Source organism: Calypte anna, chromosome 13, assembly GCF_003957555.1.
Source record: "Calypte anna isolate BGI_N300 chromosome 13, bCalAnn1_v1.p, whole genome shotgun sequence".
In the NCBI taxonomy this organism is placed as follows: domain Eukaryota; kingdom Metazoa; phylum Chordata; class Aves; order Apodiformes; family Trochilidae; genus Calypte; species Calypte anna.
Window position 1 is genome coordinate 17,505,913 of NC_044259.1, and position 14,038 is coordinate 17,519,950.

A 14,038-nucleotide genomic window follows, 5' to 3' on the forward strand; every position below is an offset into this window, starting at 1 on the left:
AGCCTGAGGTAACCACAAAGCAGGAACTTTAGTCTCTAGGACCTACCACCAGCACCTTTCCCTTACCCTTCCCACCCCTTGATCCTCCCCCGCAAGATCCTGTGCCAAACTCAAACACTTCCCACAACACACCTACCATATGCCACACGAAGGGAGGGGAAGTGCTGAAGTCCTCACCAGTATTCTGGGTCTCTGTAGCAACAGAGAACTAACAGTGTGCAAAAGCTGATATCAGATGAGAAATTGACCCCTTTGCATCTCCAAAGGAACACAAAAAAATTCCACAGTTTCCACCAAGTGAATGTTTTGAGGAAGATTCAGTCTTCAGCCAAACTGATGCAGTAGGCTAAAATCTAAGCACGTCAGTGGATTTTGTCATATCACTATGAACTTGTCTCTCTGCCCCATATACCCACTAGGTTATGCTGATATTATTTTAGGGGAAGGTTTGGGGTTTTTTAGCATTTATCTTGGTTATTGGCACTGACATCCTCAGATAAAGAGGTATTCTGCATACCTGCAAAATTAATGCGGATTTACTAAGCTCCCTAGAAATTTTTGTGTCCGTGTCTCAGCACTGAACAGGGGTTGAGATGGTGCCATGTTCATGTTCTCTCATGGGAGTTTGCCAGCTCCCCATCATATTGCTTTTAATGAATAAACTTGAATTTCATGCCAAAGCATTTCTAAAAATCTTTACCAACACTTGCTCGCAGACCCATGCAGACTGCAGTGAGGGAATAATCTCTCATAAAAACCCCTGGTATCTTACAATACCAGATAGTCCCCCCACAGGATGCTAATTATATTACTGAAGAACACTGTCCCTGAAGTCTGCTGTGGAAATCTAGCAAATTAGGAGGATAACTCACTGGATGCCATGTCCTTACTACACTGAGCACTCTTGGTTCCAAAGGAGGGAAGGAAGCCAAGGAGATGCACTGGTTCTCAGCAGTACACATGACTAAATCCTACAATTTAAGTCTGAGAAGAAACAGTTTAGTTCTCTAGATAAATTTCTTTGATTTCAGTGAGACACAGCCTTCAGTATACAGACCTCCCTATGAAGTACAAAGGGCACAGTACTGATGCCATTAGATGAAACAAATTCAAGGATAATAAAACCACCACAGTGCTCCCAGATTGTGAGAATAACATGACCCTAATAACCATTTCAAAACCTGGTAGTCTATTTGGCAGTGCAACTATTCAGAGATTGCAAGAAGCATCCGTCAGATGTCTGTAAGCAAAACGATGGGCAGAATTGTTTACCAGGAATGACTGCCAAGTACAATAGCAGCTGGAGTGTCTTGTATCAGCTTTGCCCTCTACCAGCACGTGTCAGTATAATCTGCTGGAATTATTGCTGGAGCCCTTGGAGCCATGAAAAGCCCTGGTTAAGCAAAAGAGGCCTTCAAAAATTTTTTTAAAAAAATCCTATATGCAAGTTTCCATCCAAGATAGCAAGATTAAACACATCTCTAAATCATAAAAAATTCAGTCTAGAGATCACAAGGAGCCTCTCTCCCCAGAAAATCCATCAAGTACATTTGCAAGTAACAGTTGCACACATTTCTTTTGAGATGCATCATGAATGAAAATCTAAATGAATTCATTGAAGAAGTTGCCACACTTTTTACGAGAACTAGCACACACTGCTACAGGCTGTAGAGTATTTATCAGCAAAAAGACACTTGAACTTAATTAGCACTGCTGCTGTATGAAAAGGCACATTTGAATCTCAAGGCTTGTTTGTTGGTTGGTTTTGGTGAGTTGTTTTGTTTTAAGATAAATTCAAGTTTAGCTGCATGATATAGGCAGGTTGAAGAGTTTGTATTCACACTTGCAGAGGTCTAAAGAAAATGTCAGTCTCATAGAATGACAAGCACTGAATGTGTGGATAAGTGTGCTGCTTCCCGTGGCAGAACAAGCCATTAAAAAATCATAAATACCTTGAGGAAAGATTGAACCTACGAAGACAAGTACAACTCAGTGAGCAAAGCCACTAGAAGATTCTTCCTACCTCGTCTCTTTAATATTCTTTTCACACTCCTTCCTACAAATTTCACTCTTTGCTATTGCTTTCCTTTAGGCTTCCATGCTTTCCTTTTTTATTTACTTTTCCCTCTATTTGATGTTTGCTCTAGTTCTTTCTTTTCCAGGACATTGTAGGTTATCTTTTTGTTAATACTCAGGTCTCCTAATATGCTAGAGGGTTCAAACACTTAGAAAATAACACACATAATGTAAATTTTGCCACAGAGAAGTAATCCTAGGCACATTATCCTCTGTGGGACTGGGGCATACTTTACTCTGTTGACCTCAGGTTTAAGATGTCACATCCATGAGCAGCACAAAAGTTCCACTGGCAACGTGGGACTCAAGAAGAACCAGACCTGCCTAACGAGCCCGTATGAGCAAAAATAAAATATTATGTTGCCCTCCCATCACTCTTGCCTATAGCTGTTCAGAAAAACGAGAAAAATTCGATGAAGTATTGCTTCACAGAACAACAGAAGAATAACCAACTGCATTTCTCATCTATCAGAACAAAGCTAACATTACACCTGTATGGTATGAAACAGAAGAAATGGGATTATAAACAGATTCCTCTGGGATTTACAGTTTCCTTCTCATCTCAGTTGAAAAAAAAATTAAAACTGCTGTTATATTTTGGGAATTCCTTGGGATTTCCATGAAAAAAACCACCTTTCTTCTTATGGGGAATGAGCTTCAAATCCAAGTGAAGAGGCACCAGGCCGAGCAATCCCTCAGCCCCAGCCACCTCCACCCCTCCCGTATCCCGCGGGAGCCGGGCTGGAGCTGAGACACTGCGGAGGCCTCTGCCCACCACCCACACCCGGACATCCCCTCACCAGAATACCAGCCCGGACATACGGTGCTCCCAAAACAAGAAAGCTCCCACCGGGGACCTCTGCAGCCTCCCACATGGCCAAAGGAAAGCAGCAATCCGCAAGCCCACCTCTGCACGGTGGGCCGTTCCTCCTGTCTGTCAGACATCCACCTCCCCATCTCCTTTAACCGCCTCTCCAGAGCAGAGGGCCGGCGGAACCCCGCGATTCCCATGTCCTCTGCCGTTCCTCAGGCAGGCAGAGCCCGAGCCCTGCCCCGCCGGGCTGAGGGGCGGGAGCGCGGCGGCCAGAGTACCTGGGCCCGCCGGGCCCACTCGCTGGCCACAGGGGACAGGTTCCAGGGGTTATTTATTTCCAGGCATCTTCCCTGACTCAGAAGTAGACGTATCTCAAAAATAAGAGGTGATGCCGTGTAAAATCTTGGTCAGGTGGGCATGCTGGAAGATGGAGGCCCCCGGGCCTACCGCGAGTTCTACAGCACCAGCGGGGCTGAGGCAAGCTGGCTCTTTCTGCAGCTGCCTGCGCTTTCTAGGTCATCTGCACACAGTACTGCCAGAGGAGTAATAGGGCCTCGGCAATACTCTGAGAGAATGCAGCAAATTGGAATTGATCTGGATGAGATAGTAAGGAAAAAACAGCTGAAGACTCCGGATGCAGGCCCTGCAGAGCGCTCCTCACGCCCGCACTGGCAGCCACGCTCTCATTTTGGTCACCCGGAATTGCTACTCGCAGGTAAGTCCAGGTTTTTATGTCTGTATTTAGCAAGCAAATCCAAATACAAGTGTAACGCTTAATTTTTAAATAAAGCAGTAACATGGCAGTTTCCACAAAGTTTAGAAAACCAATCAAAATCTCTCTAAAACCTATCCTAAAGCATAACCCCACCTTAGAGCAAAGCAAAGCCTTCCGTGAGGTAAATTTTACTCACTACTGACCAAGTGCTGGGCTGTTCAGCCTCCACATACAGAATCTCTTGAGTCTCAACACAGGAATAACCCTGACTATGAATGAACAAAAGCACATGCTGCATCTCCTGAGCAATGAGGAAATCCAGCTTGATTTTTTAAGAGACCACAGTGCAGGCCTCTGGCAGTAGCAAAACTAAAGCCAAAAACACATGGTCATAAAAGCCTTCTGCAAGGGCAGAGAAATCAGCTCATCCTGATGGCTCTTTTATCATCTGGCCTCCACCCACAATAGAAATGAACCTGAACAAAAAGACCAAGAATGCCTCCCCATGCATATTTTGTATCCAAATACTCAGTGGAATTTGGGCCTATAACTCTTTCAGGCTTTATGAAAATCCCCACTGTAGTATTTTCCTTTAAACAAATAAAATCATCAGCAGTTGTATGCACTTTTTTTTCTCATTAGTGGTGGGAAAGCAGAAAGGATTTAAATTCTCAGAACACTGCTTGCCATCCCTCAGAACACTGCTTGCTCTGACAGGCAGCAGTAGAGCATAACCCACTGTTCCGTGTGTATTTTGTTTTCCCCTTGATGTCTGATCTACAGAAGTCTCCCAAAACTACCATCTGTGGGAATGCACAACCAGACATATAAAAATAATAGTGTGCCAAAACATTCACAAGGGGCTCTCAGCAGTGCCTGGGCTCTTAACTCCCATGCAAAGTGGGGACACTTACCTCATATTTTTAAAAAATAGCACCAGTCCTGTCTTCACTCTGAATGGTATAAGTAGCTTTAAAATGGTGAGGATCCCCAAGTTTACACGTAAACATTATTCCCATTTGTGGCTCCTAGCTGAGAGAATGCTTGGAGATCTGGTTTGCAGTGTTGGAAAAGATGTGATTTATCTGTTTGGAGATTGACAAAGTGCTGAAAAATGAACGCTGCAAAAAAGGGGGTAGTGCATACTGCAGCAGCAGTGGCGAAGCTTTGCAGGAAAAATGATCAGTGTTCTGATACCAGATTCGAGGCAAGCTCTCCTGCACTATTGTCAGGCTGCACATTTATTTTCATTCTCTACTTACTTCTAGTACAAATCAATCAATCAACCTCCTGTGCTCACAAAGAAGTAGGGAGAACTCCAAATACAAAAGTCTATTCAGCTGAACAAAACCTTGCACACACCAGAAGAAGGAAGGGAAAGAAAGGAGTTTCATTTCCCTGTGTTTTAACCCAAGAAGGAATTTTGAGGCTGTTTCAGTAAACCTGACCAAACTCTCATTTGAAGGTACAGCATTTCCTGTGGCTCTTTACAAAAGAGGATTTGACATCTGTGGGGTTTTGCATTTGTCAAAAAATTGAGCAATTCTCCAATGTATGAAAGCCCCTTTTAGATAGGAGGTGTTCTTAATCCCTTTTGGAAGCAATAGTTCAGATATGGGCAATGGCTCAGGTACAGTAAACAAAGAGAACAGGCACATTAAACATAGGTTAGGCTAGAATTAAGGACACAAAATGTGGACCAGAGAAAAGTGTGTATTTCTGCATTGAAAAGCCACAAGGAAGCCCACTGTCATAAGAATATTCACTGACATGCAGGAGGAAAAGTATAATATTTTGTTGTATCACTAAAACAAATGAGAAGCACTATGCTTGTATTTTTGTTTCCAACTCTAACAGCACTATGCTTTATTTTCTTGGTTTACATTGTTTACTTCTTTGTTCTCCCTAAAGACCAAATCAGCATCTTGCATAAAAGCACAGTTTTCTGCACAACACATCAAATCCTTCACAGATCCCCATAAATTTACAATGTGACCCTATTAAGCAGAGGACGGCATTTATCCCTAAAATTGTACTGATTTTATCGAGTCTGAAGGCATGAAATTCTAGACCAGGTCATGATTAACACCATAAGACAAATCTGCTCTGTGTAATTCTAAATATCTTCCTTTCTCAGCATCAAAAATATTAGAAAGCCCTACAGGATGAAGGGAGGAGAAAAAAGGGTTCAAATCTAAGAAGGTTTCAATAGTCTCAAAATCTAGACCTGTTTTTTAAAAATATATATAATTTCTGTAGTGTGGAAAATCCTGAAAATGTAGAATTTCCCTGCCAAACAGAAAAGAAATCGAAACCTTGATATTTATCTTTTGGAAATATTGAAACTGTCTTATTAAAATTGCCCTGCTATTGTGAAATCAGTGCATCATTGTTGAGAATACTATTTTGATTTATGTACTATCACACTTAAAAATGAAACAGCTGTGTCAAAACCAACCAACTCTGTCAAGCCAAGCACTAACTAAATGTTGTTGAAAACTGTAGCAAAAAAGTTGCTTCCTTCATTCACAACGTCTGTGAGTTCTGTGAAGACCTATTTACCAAATCTAACATCAGCTAATTGTTTGGCAGAACAGCTTTTACATCATAAAAACAAAAAAATCTGAACAGATAGCCACTCCTCCCCAGCTTCCATTCTCAAGCACATCTCCAGAGCCGCAGAAAGACCTGCCTCCTTCACAGATGAGGAAAGCAGACTGAAGAAGCTGCAAAACCCCTTGTCAGGTTGGATTCTCATGTGCAGTATCACCAAACATACATTTCATAAGCAAATCATCATCACATGCTAACTCTGGAAAGGACTCTGCCTCCCTCAATTACTCTCAGGCCATTCCGTGGCCAAATTTGGATTTTGTGGTCTCTGTAGGCTGTGGTTTAGAACCTCTCTAGAATAAGTCTTGATGCAACATAGTAAAGTGCTTAATCCAAACCTGCGTACTTTTCAAGTGTACCTGAATCAAGTATATGTGATTTTGTGAGGCATATCAAAAAGGAAAAAATGTTTATAGACTCAGGATCTCCAGGGTCAGGGGTTCAGTTTCAGCTCCTCTTTGCACAAGAGGACAACAGAAAGATGAACAAACACTATGCAGTTCAGCACAAATGACAATCACTACTCAACAGTATTTATAAGTCAATAGCTCAGACAACTGCTAATAGCAACCTGTGCCATTAACAGGGAAAAAGCACACAGGTGACCCAGTGTGCTGACTTACTCCCACCATCTCAGAGGAATATTCACCTTTCTCAGAAGTCACTACCACAAAGGAAAAAATACTTCAGAATGACACTGGTACAAGCACTAGCTTGTATCTTCTGTCTTTTTCAAGGGGTTAACTGATCACCTGTAACAGAGCATCCACTTTACATCCTCTGGCTGAAGCCTCCAAAGTCCACCAGGTCCCGCAGGAAGTTTCAAGGGATATTACAGCACCTAGAAGATTAGGGAGGGACTAACAGGAATTCTTGAACTGTCTCATTCATACAATCATCTAAATTCTGCTAAAGAGGAACTCGTCACATGTTGATCTGATATTAAGCAATATTTTTAATAAATAGCATTTCCACCTAAGCCAATCCCATCATTGGGCATATAGATAACAAGGGGAACACTGGCCATGCACATTTCCCTATCTCTCCAAATCCTATCTCATCCTGTCTCCAAATCCAGTTTTGGACTTGACTAAATCCAAAATTCAGTCTTTGCTTTGGCTTTTATTTACCAGGTTTCACACATGCTTTGCATTGCTTCAGAATAAAATTCAAGTCCTAATTGCTGCATTCCAGGTTGTGTGTGTGTTATGTCATGTAACAGAACACACGAATAATCAAAACAGTTATTAAAAGTATGACTTCTATTATTTTGGTATGAAATCATATTTCAGTATCCCAAGATGAAACCAAAAATGCAGCTCAAATATTTGTAGCATTTAAACAGTTCCATTCTGTATTTCTTTTTATGGTTTGAACATGGTGATTTTCACATTAGTGGTTTTCATGCATTTTATTCCACCAAAAGGTGATAAATAGCTCTTCAGAACAAATCCTAACCACTCCCTGCTTTTGACTGTACAAAATTAATAGCCTCATATTTAGATTTTTAATCAGTAATACAGCGATTTTCAGGAATATTAGCATTCCTTCAAAACTGAACTCACAATAACCATAGGATTTGAGGCTCTGCATGAGGAATACAGTATGAATCTGGTGCTGCTAGGCCACTCATGCTAAAATTACCATTGGCTCTCACTCTAAAACTTGAACCAAAAACTCTATCCAACTTGCTGACAACTCCATGGAAACAGTCAAAAGGGGACAGAAGCATTATTGTTATCCACAGCAAAGCTGAGAAGATTTAAACCAATATTCTGGTATTCTGTGGCTAAAATACCATCTGTCTCTTCTCCATGCAATTATTTCCCTCTAAGTTGCCGTAACATGATGCATACTGAGAAGAACACTACCAGTGAAAATACAGAATCCTGCCCTATCCTGAAAGGAAAGAGGTGGTTTCCAGAATCCATACTTTGCAGCACGAAATGTATGTGGATGGAGACTAGACACAGTATTTAAGAATGGCAGAATTATCGGGAAAGGGTGAGCTCTATCAGCCTGCCCAGCTCATTGCAAGATGGAGGTCTAAGAACACATTCCAGTGGTTTTGTATTTGAGCATTATTCAAAGCCCATTCTTAGTTTACTGAAAAGATGTTTTTGTAAATGTATTTTATGCAAGTAGGGTCACACTCAACCACTGCCAGAGACAACATGTACAGCCAGAAAGAGAAACATTGCAGTTCCCAGCATTTACAGGATCAGTCTCTCCTTCCATTAACAAGCCAGAAAAAAACCCAAAGAAACATCTTTTATTTCATTGAAATGCATATAAACAAGAAAACAACAAACAGGAAGGGGAAGTTCATGCCCCATATATTCCTCCTGGTAACACTTCCTTTTTGTTCTAAGGCCATAACCATAATTATCAATTGTCTTACAGGTATCAGAGAAGGGTATTTCACATTCACTACTAAAGATTATCAGACATTTAAGGTTTTTTTTCTGTTTAAAATAAGAGTTAACTTGTGAAAGGTTTTGCCATTCTAGCTCAGTTATTGCTGATAAAGGTAGATATTGATGTCAGTACAAGTAAGAAAAATCTGCATTCCTGCCTCCTACATTCAGTTTAAACACAAATCTCTATGATGAATTTTCTGTTCTGGACATCTTATTTCCAACCAGATCACTATGTTTTGCATTTCCTTATCAGCTTGTAGTCCAATGTAACTTCAAAACATCTGTTTTCTTCTCCCAACTTATCTCTATCAATGCCTTCCAGAACCTCACATAAATATTGCTCTAATTTCCCATGTTCTGTTATCCCTCTTGCCCATTCCCTCCATTATCTTGGGAAAGAATCTGAATTTTCCCATTACCAGGAAAGCTTAGCAAAAACTAAGCCAACATGAATTAGTTTGTCTCTTCACATCAGCTTTACAGCAGAAACGTAAACATGTACGTAAATATCCCATTATCCCACTTTTTGAGTCAAAATAACTTTAGAAATAAAAGCATGACAAGCAGAAACACTTAAGATTATTCACTTAGGAATACACTCTGACCAGAGTTGGTCCTTCTAATTTTTGAATTGTAATGATCCTTACCCTTCTGTCTGATACTGAAATGGTCTGAAACAGGACTATCACCAGATAAATCAGAAATCTTCATTTCTATCAATAGCATTGATCGGGTGAGGGACAAGAAACTGTCATTCCCTGCCCTCTCAACAAAACAATCAAATGAAAACATAGGAGGTAACACCGTACCTGCTAGTGTAAATAACCCCATATAATAACAACATAGTTCTAATAACATGAATAGGACTCAGCAAATAACCAGCATAAAGCAAAACTCATGTTAAATGTAGAATTTATCCTTACAGTTTAGTATTTAAAAACTAGCCCTAGAAATCACAGGATAATCTTTAGCTGAACTGTGCTGCTTTGCAAATGGAAGCATCAGCTTCCCCATCAATAGGGGAGCAGCATTCTCCTCCCTTATAAGCAGGTGATTGGGTGGATTCTCAGCTGGCAAAGATGTAAGCATGAAACACTACCCATTAAACCCAGCTGAGATGCTAATTTGTATGTGCCATGGCAAAGCACAAAAAAATTAAAAGATTCTATTTAAGACATTCAGGATGCTGTCTTGAACACATATATTTCCATTAAGGCTGCACCTGAAACCAGTAAATACCTTAGGGTAATTTAATAGAGATTTTAATAGGCATTAAGCTATTGTGTATCATTTCAAACCCATTTCCAAGGATAATGCTTACATCTTCATTGAGTTCACCCAGCACAGGCTGCCATGCAGATCACTGCCACTGACTGCATATTCCAGGAAAACAGCAACATGTAGGTCATGCTGTGACCTACAAAAATACACAACACAATTCAAAGGGATCTGCTAACACAGAACCCCGCAGACAGAATACCACCAGGTCAGTAATACTTACCCCTGGATATGCATGGATGTTCATTAGCTATCAATTGTGCCACTGAAACACTTCCTGAAGACGCTCTGGTAAACTTACAGGTTCATTCTTACAAGCATTTCCAGATTAATTAATACAACTTTTTGTTTAGTTATACGCAACCAAATAGTAACGAACACAATTGTTCATTCAGATGTAAATTACTCGGTGTTGTTCCAGTGTCCCAAATATACTCTACTTATTTAGACTGCTTATGACTGATCATAATTTCCTATCAGAGATGAGAAGGGGATGTTACTAAGGGTTGTTTATTAAAGCAAATTCTCCTAACTGATCCTCCAAAAGTGACTGCATCTCATTCTCTCTCACCAATGCACAAAGATGGAATACAGAACCTTAAATATTTATATACAAGACAGTGTAAAAGAACCCTTCGACTTCTCTGTGAATGACAGAACTTTAAGAACAAAAATAACACCCATGTTCATGAAAATAAAAGTGTATATTATCTATTAATACAATTTTAGATCTCTTAAACATTCATTAGTAAAACATTTGTATACCTAGCCTTCCCCCAAATCTATGCAAAATAGTACAGTATTGGTTCTAATTAATTTATATTGCCTACAGCATTGAGTTCTATCCATTTTAGAAGAAAATCATCTTAGTGACTTTTAGCAAACCAACACACACACAGGAAAAAAAAAATCCAGAAACTCTGACTTCACCATTTCTCCTGAATTTATTTTCTTACTCATTATTGATTACCCTAAACCACCTGGGACCTCAGCAGCTGTTTCTTCTTTTCAGTTTTGATTTCCATGTTACTTAGACCTTTTGCTTACAGTCCATGTAATGTCAGGTTTAACAAGTCTTTCCCCTGTATATGTAAGGCTATTATAATAAACAACTTCCACTAAATTCAACAAATAGCTTGACAAATGAAATACAGGTGGTTAAATGGTAACTGAGATATCACCTCCCAGGTGTAGATGTGAGGAGTGCATAAAGTAAAAACAGGACACAACAGCTGTTCTCAATTAATTAATTCATTTTGTTATTTTTGATAAAATAATTGAGAAAATGTTTTACTTTGTATTATAATTTTTAACATAAAAGAATAATTGGCATGAAATAGCAGCCATTCTAGCTAAACAATTTTCTCAAGTACATCAGTTTGGTTTATTACTCATCACAGAGGTACATTTCATCCCAAGTCAGAAATGGAATTGTGGCCTATCCAGTCTTCATTGTTATTCCTTATCTGTTGGTGGTTTTTTTAACTGCAAACTAAGAGAATTTCATTATGCAGCTGTGTACTAAAATGTCTGCTGCATTCGTTTGCCTCTTCCTGGTTTAACTATGCAGTGTGGATGGTCACATATGTCAGTTCACTTTGCTTCTCCTCTGACAACAGCTGATTCAGTCTATTTAACATAGGGTGCTGGCTGTGACGTCCACGTCATCTTCCAGATAAAACAGATCCCAAAGCTTCCATGTTATGTGACAGTTTCTCAGCTACTCACCAGAGGATCAAACACAGAGCAAGCAAAATGTACAGCACCATTAGATTTTAGTGAAATGAACTGGAAGCCTGCTTTTCTAAAAGTGCTTGCATATAATTATTTTTCCTTTAAAGTTCACTGGATGTTTTAGAATCCAAACTGTGGCTGTGAACCACAGTTTTTCTGTCACTTACAGAAAAGCTGTATTTATGCTCACTTAACAGTGTTTGATGTGGATAAGCCGTAGAGCTTTTTCATGACTCTTCCAATGTGCCACTGAATTTTCTATTTAGAGCCCCACCTCCTGGAGCAAAGATTCCTAGTTCTCGTATTTTAGAAGATAAATTCAAATTTACCTTAAGGATTCAGAAGCTAGAAGCACTACAAAAATTACATTTTTGTACCCTCATGGATTCTGGATATTGAGCTGATGACACAGAATTGTACAGATGCTTTGCATAGCTGTGAATGATTACTAAAGAGAAGGCAGCAGAGAATCCATCTCTGAGAACATAGATTTGTTATAATCTGGTAAAGATTGGATCTTCCAGTGGTACATATTTCTAGATGAACTTTGAAGAGGTTACCTGTCAGGAAATTGAGCAAGCTATTGATTTAGAAACACATATTGCAAACATGCCATTATAAATTCAAGTTGACTGTTTTTTCTTTTTTAAACAAAAAAAATTTGTTTTACAGTCTTGTAATGCCAACACTGCATTGCCATGCACAGTGACTGAAAAGAAATCTGATGAAACCCAGAAGATACAAGGAATGACCAACTAGAAAGTGATTCAGAATCCACGGATCTGGTAAGGGCAACTTTGCTGTCTCACAACTTCACAAAGCAAACAGAAAAAACTAATATTTACCACAACGAAAAATTACCATGACTCAGTAGCAAAAGCCAAGTTGCAAGCATTTTCAGTCTCCCATAGTTTGATTAAAAAGAAGAGGGGGGGAAAAAAGTTTTAATTAAAAAATTACTTGGATTTGAACAACTCACATTACAGAGTTATACCACCCTTATGACAGTAGACTCCATCACCATACCTTTTTTACAGTTGGAGGACTAATTTTGTACATTTTTAAAATCAGAATATCAGTTGGCTCAGACGGATGAATAGAAATCAAAGTTGAAAATTATTCTGGGCATCACTTTGCCAGTTATGTTCCATAGCACTTTCTTGACTTGAGCACCCTGAGGTTATATATGCTTTGTAATGACAGAGAAATTATGCAGCAGCATCTTTCCAGCTACATAAAAGGTCTAGCAGAACCCAGCACACATTTACAATAGTCTTGCTGGTGAGACCCTCCACTGTCTTGGTCGTCCTGCTCTGGATGCGTGATGTCCTTCCAGTACTGAGACTCCCATGATATTTTCTGACTGCTACAGAACCACTTAAACAGCACTCCCCTCTTCAAGAATTCCCAGGTAACCACTCTGACTTCACCAATATCACAACCATTCACAGAATCATAGAATCATAGAATTGGCTGGGTTGGAAGGGACCTCAGAGATCATCGAGTCCAACCCTTGAACCACCTGCATTCCTGAAGAGCCTCCTAGAATCACCAGATATTTACCTCACTCAAGCACCAATCTGGACCTGATGTGGTGCCAGCAAAGGTAGCATTTACAGTACAGCAGGCCTGGATTTGAAATTCATATGTAGAGAAGCAATCCAGATCAATAGAAACAAAACCCTTGTCAGAGCAGAAGCAATAAACCTCCCATTACTGTCTGAAAAGACACAAATCATTCTCCTGATGAGCCTCCCAGGCTGCTAGATCAGTGTGTGCACCAGTGCAGAATTTGATCCAGCAAATACGAGACACTGAGAATGGGACTGAAACATGTCACCTCATGGTGATGCATAGGACAGTATCAGAATGCAAATGCTTTAAAAAACACATCTCATTCCTTTTTTCCTCACAAGACTTTAAATTAAATTTTAAAAAATTATACTTCTCTATGTGCCTAGTCTAGAAGGTATATTCAGCATCCTTTGTATATCTGCATTCATAGAAAAAAAAAAAATGGAAGTAGACTACAGATGAGTATTCAGTGCCATAAGGCAGACAGAACGCGCAATCTGGCTCTGTCCTAAGTAGCCATCGTGAAATCAAGGGACGGCAGTCCAGCTAAGCGAGAAAACATCGCACCCAAGCGCAGGCGGCACGTCTCCCCGTTTATGGCTGTGAAGAAGGAATGTGTCGCGCGTACAAAGAGCCGCATCCTGCGGGCCCCTGCGTGGAGGAGAACGCCCTCGGGCTGACGCCCGCAGACAGCAGCCCCGGCGCTCCGAGGCACCGGCAGGTGTGTTCCGAGCCCACCCGCTCGGCCGGGTGTCCCCGGCAGAGCCGCCCCCGGCAGAGTCGCCCCCGAGCCCGGCTGCTCCCGCCGCCCCC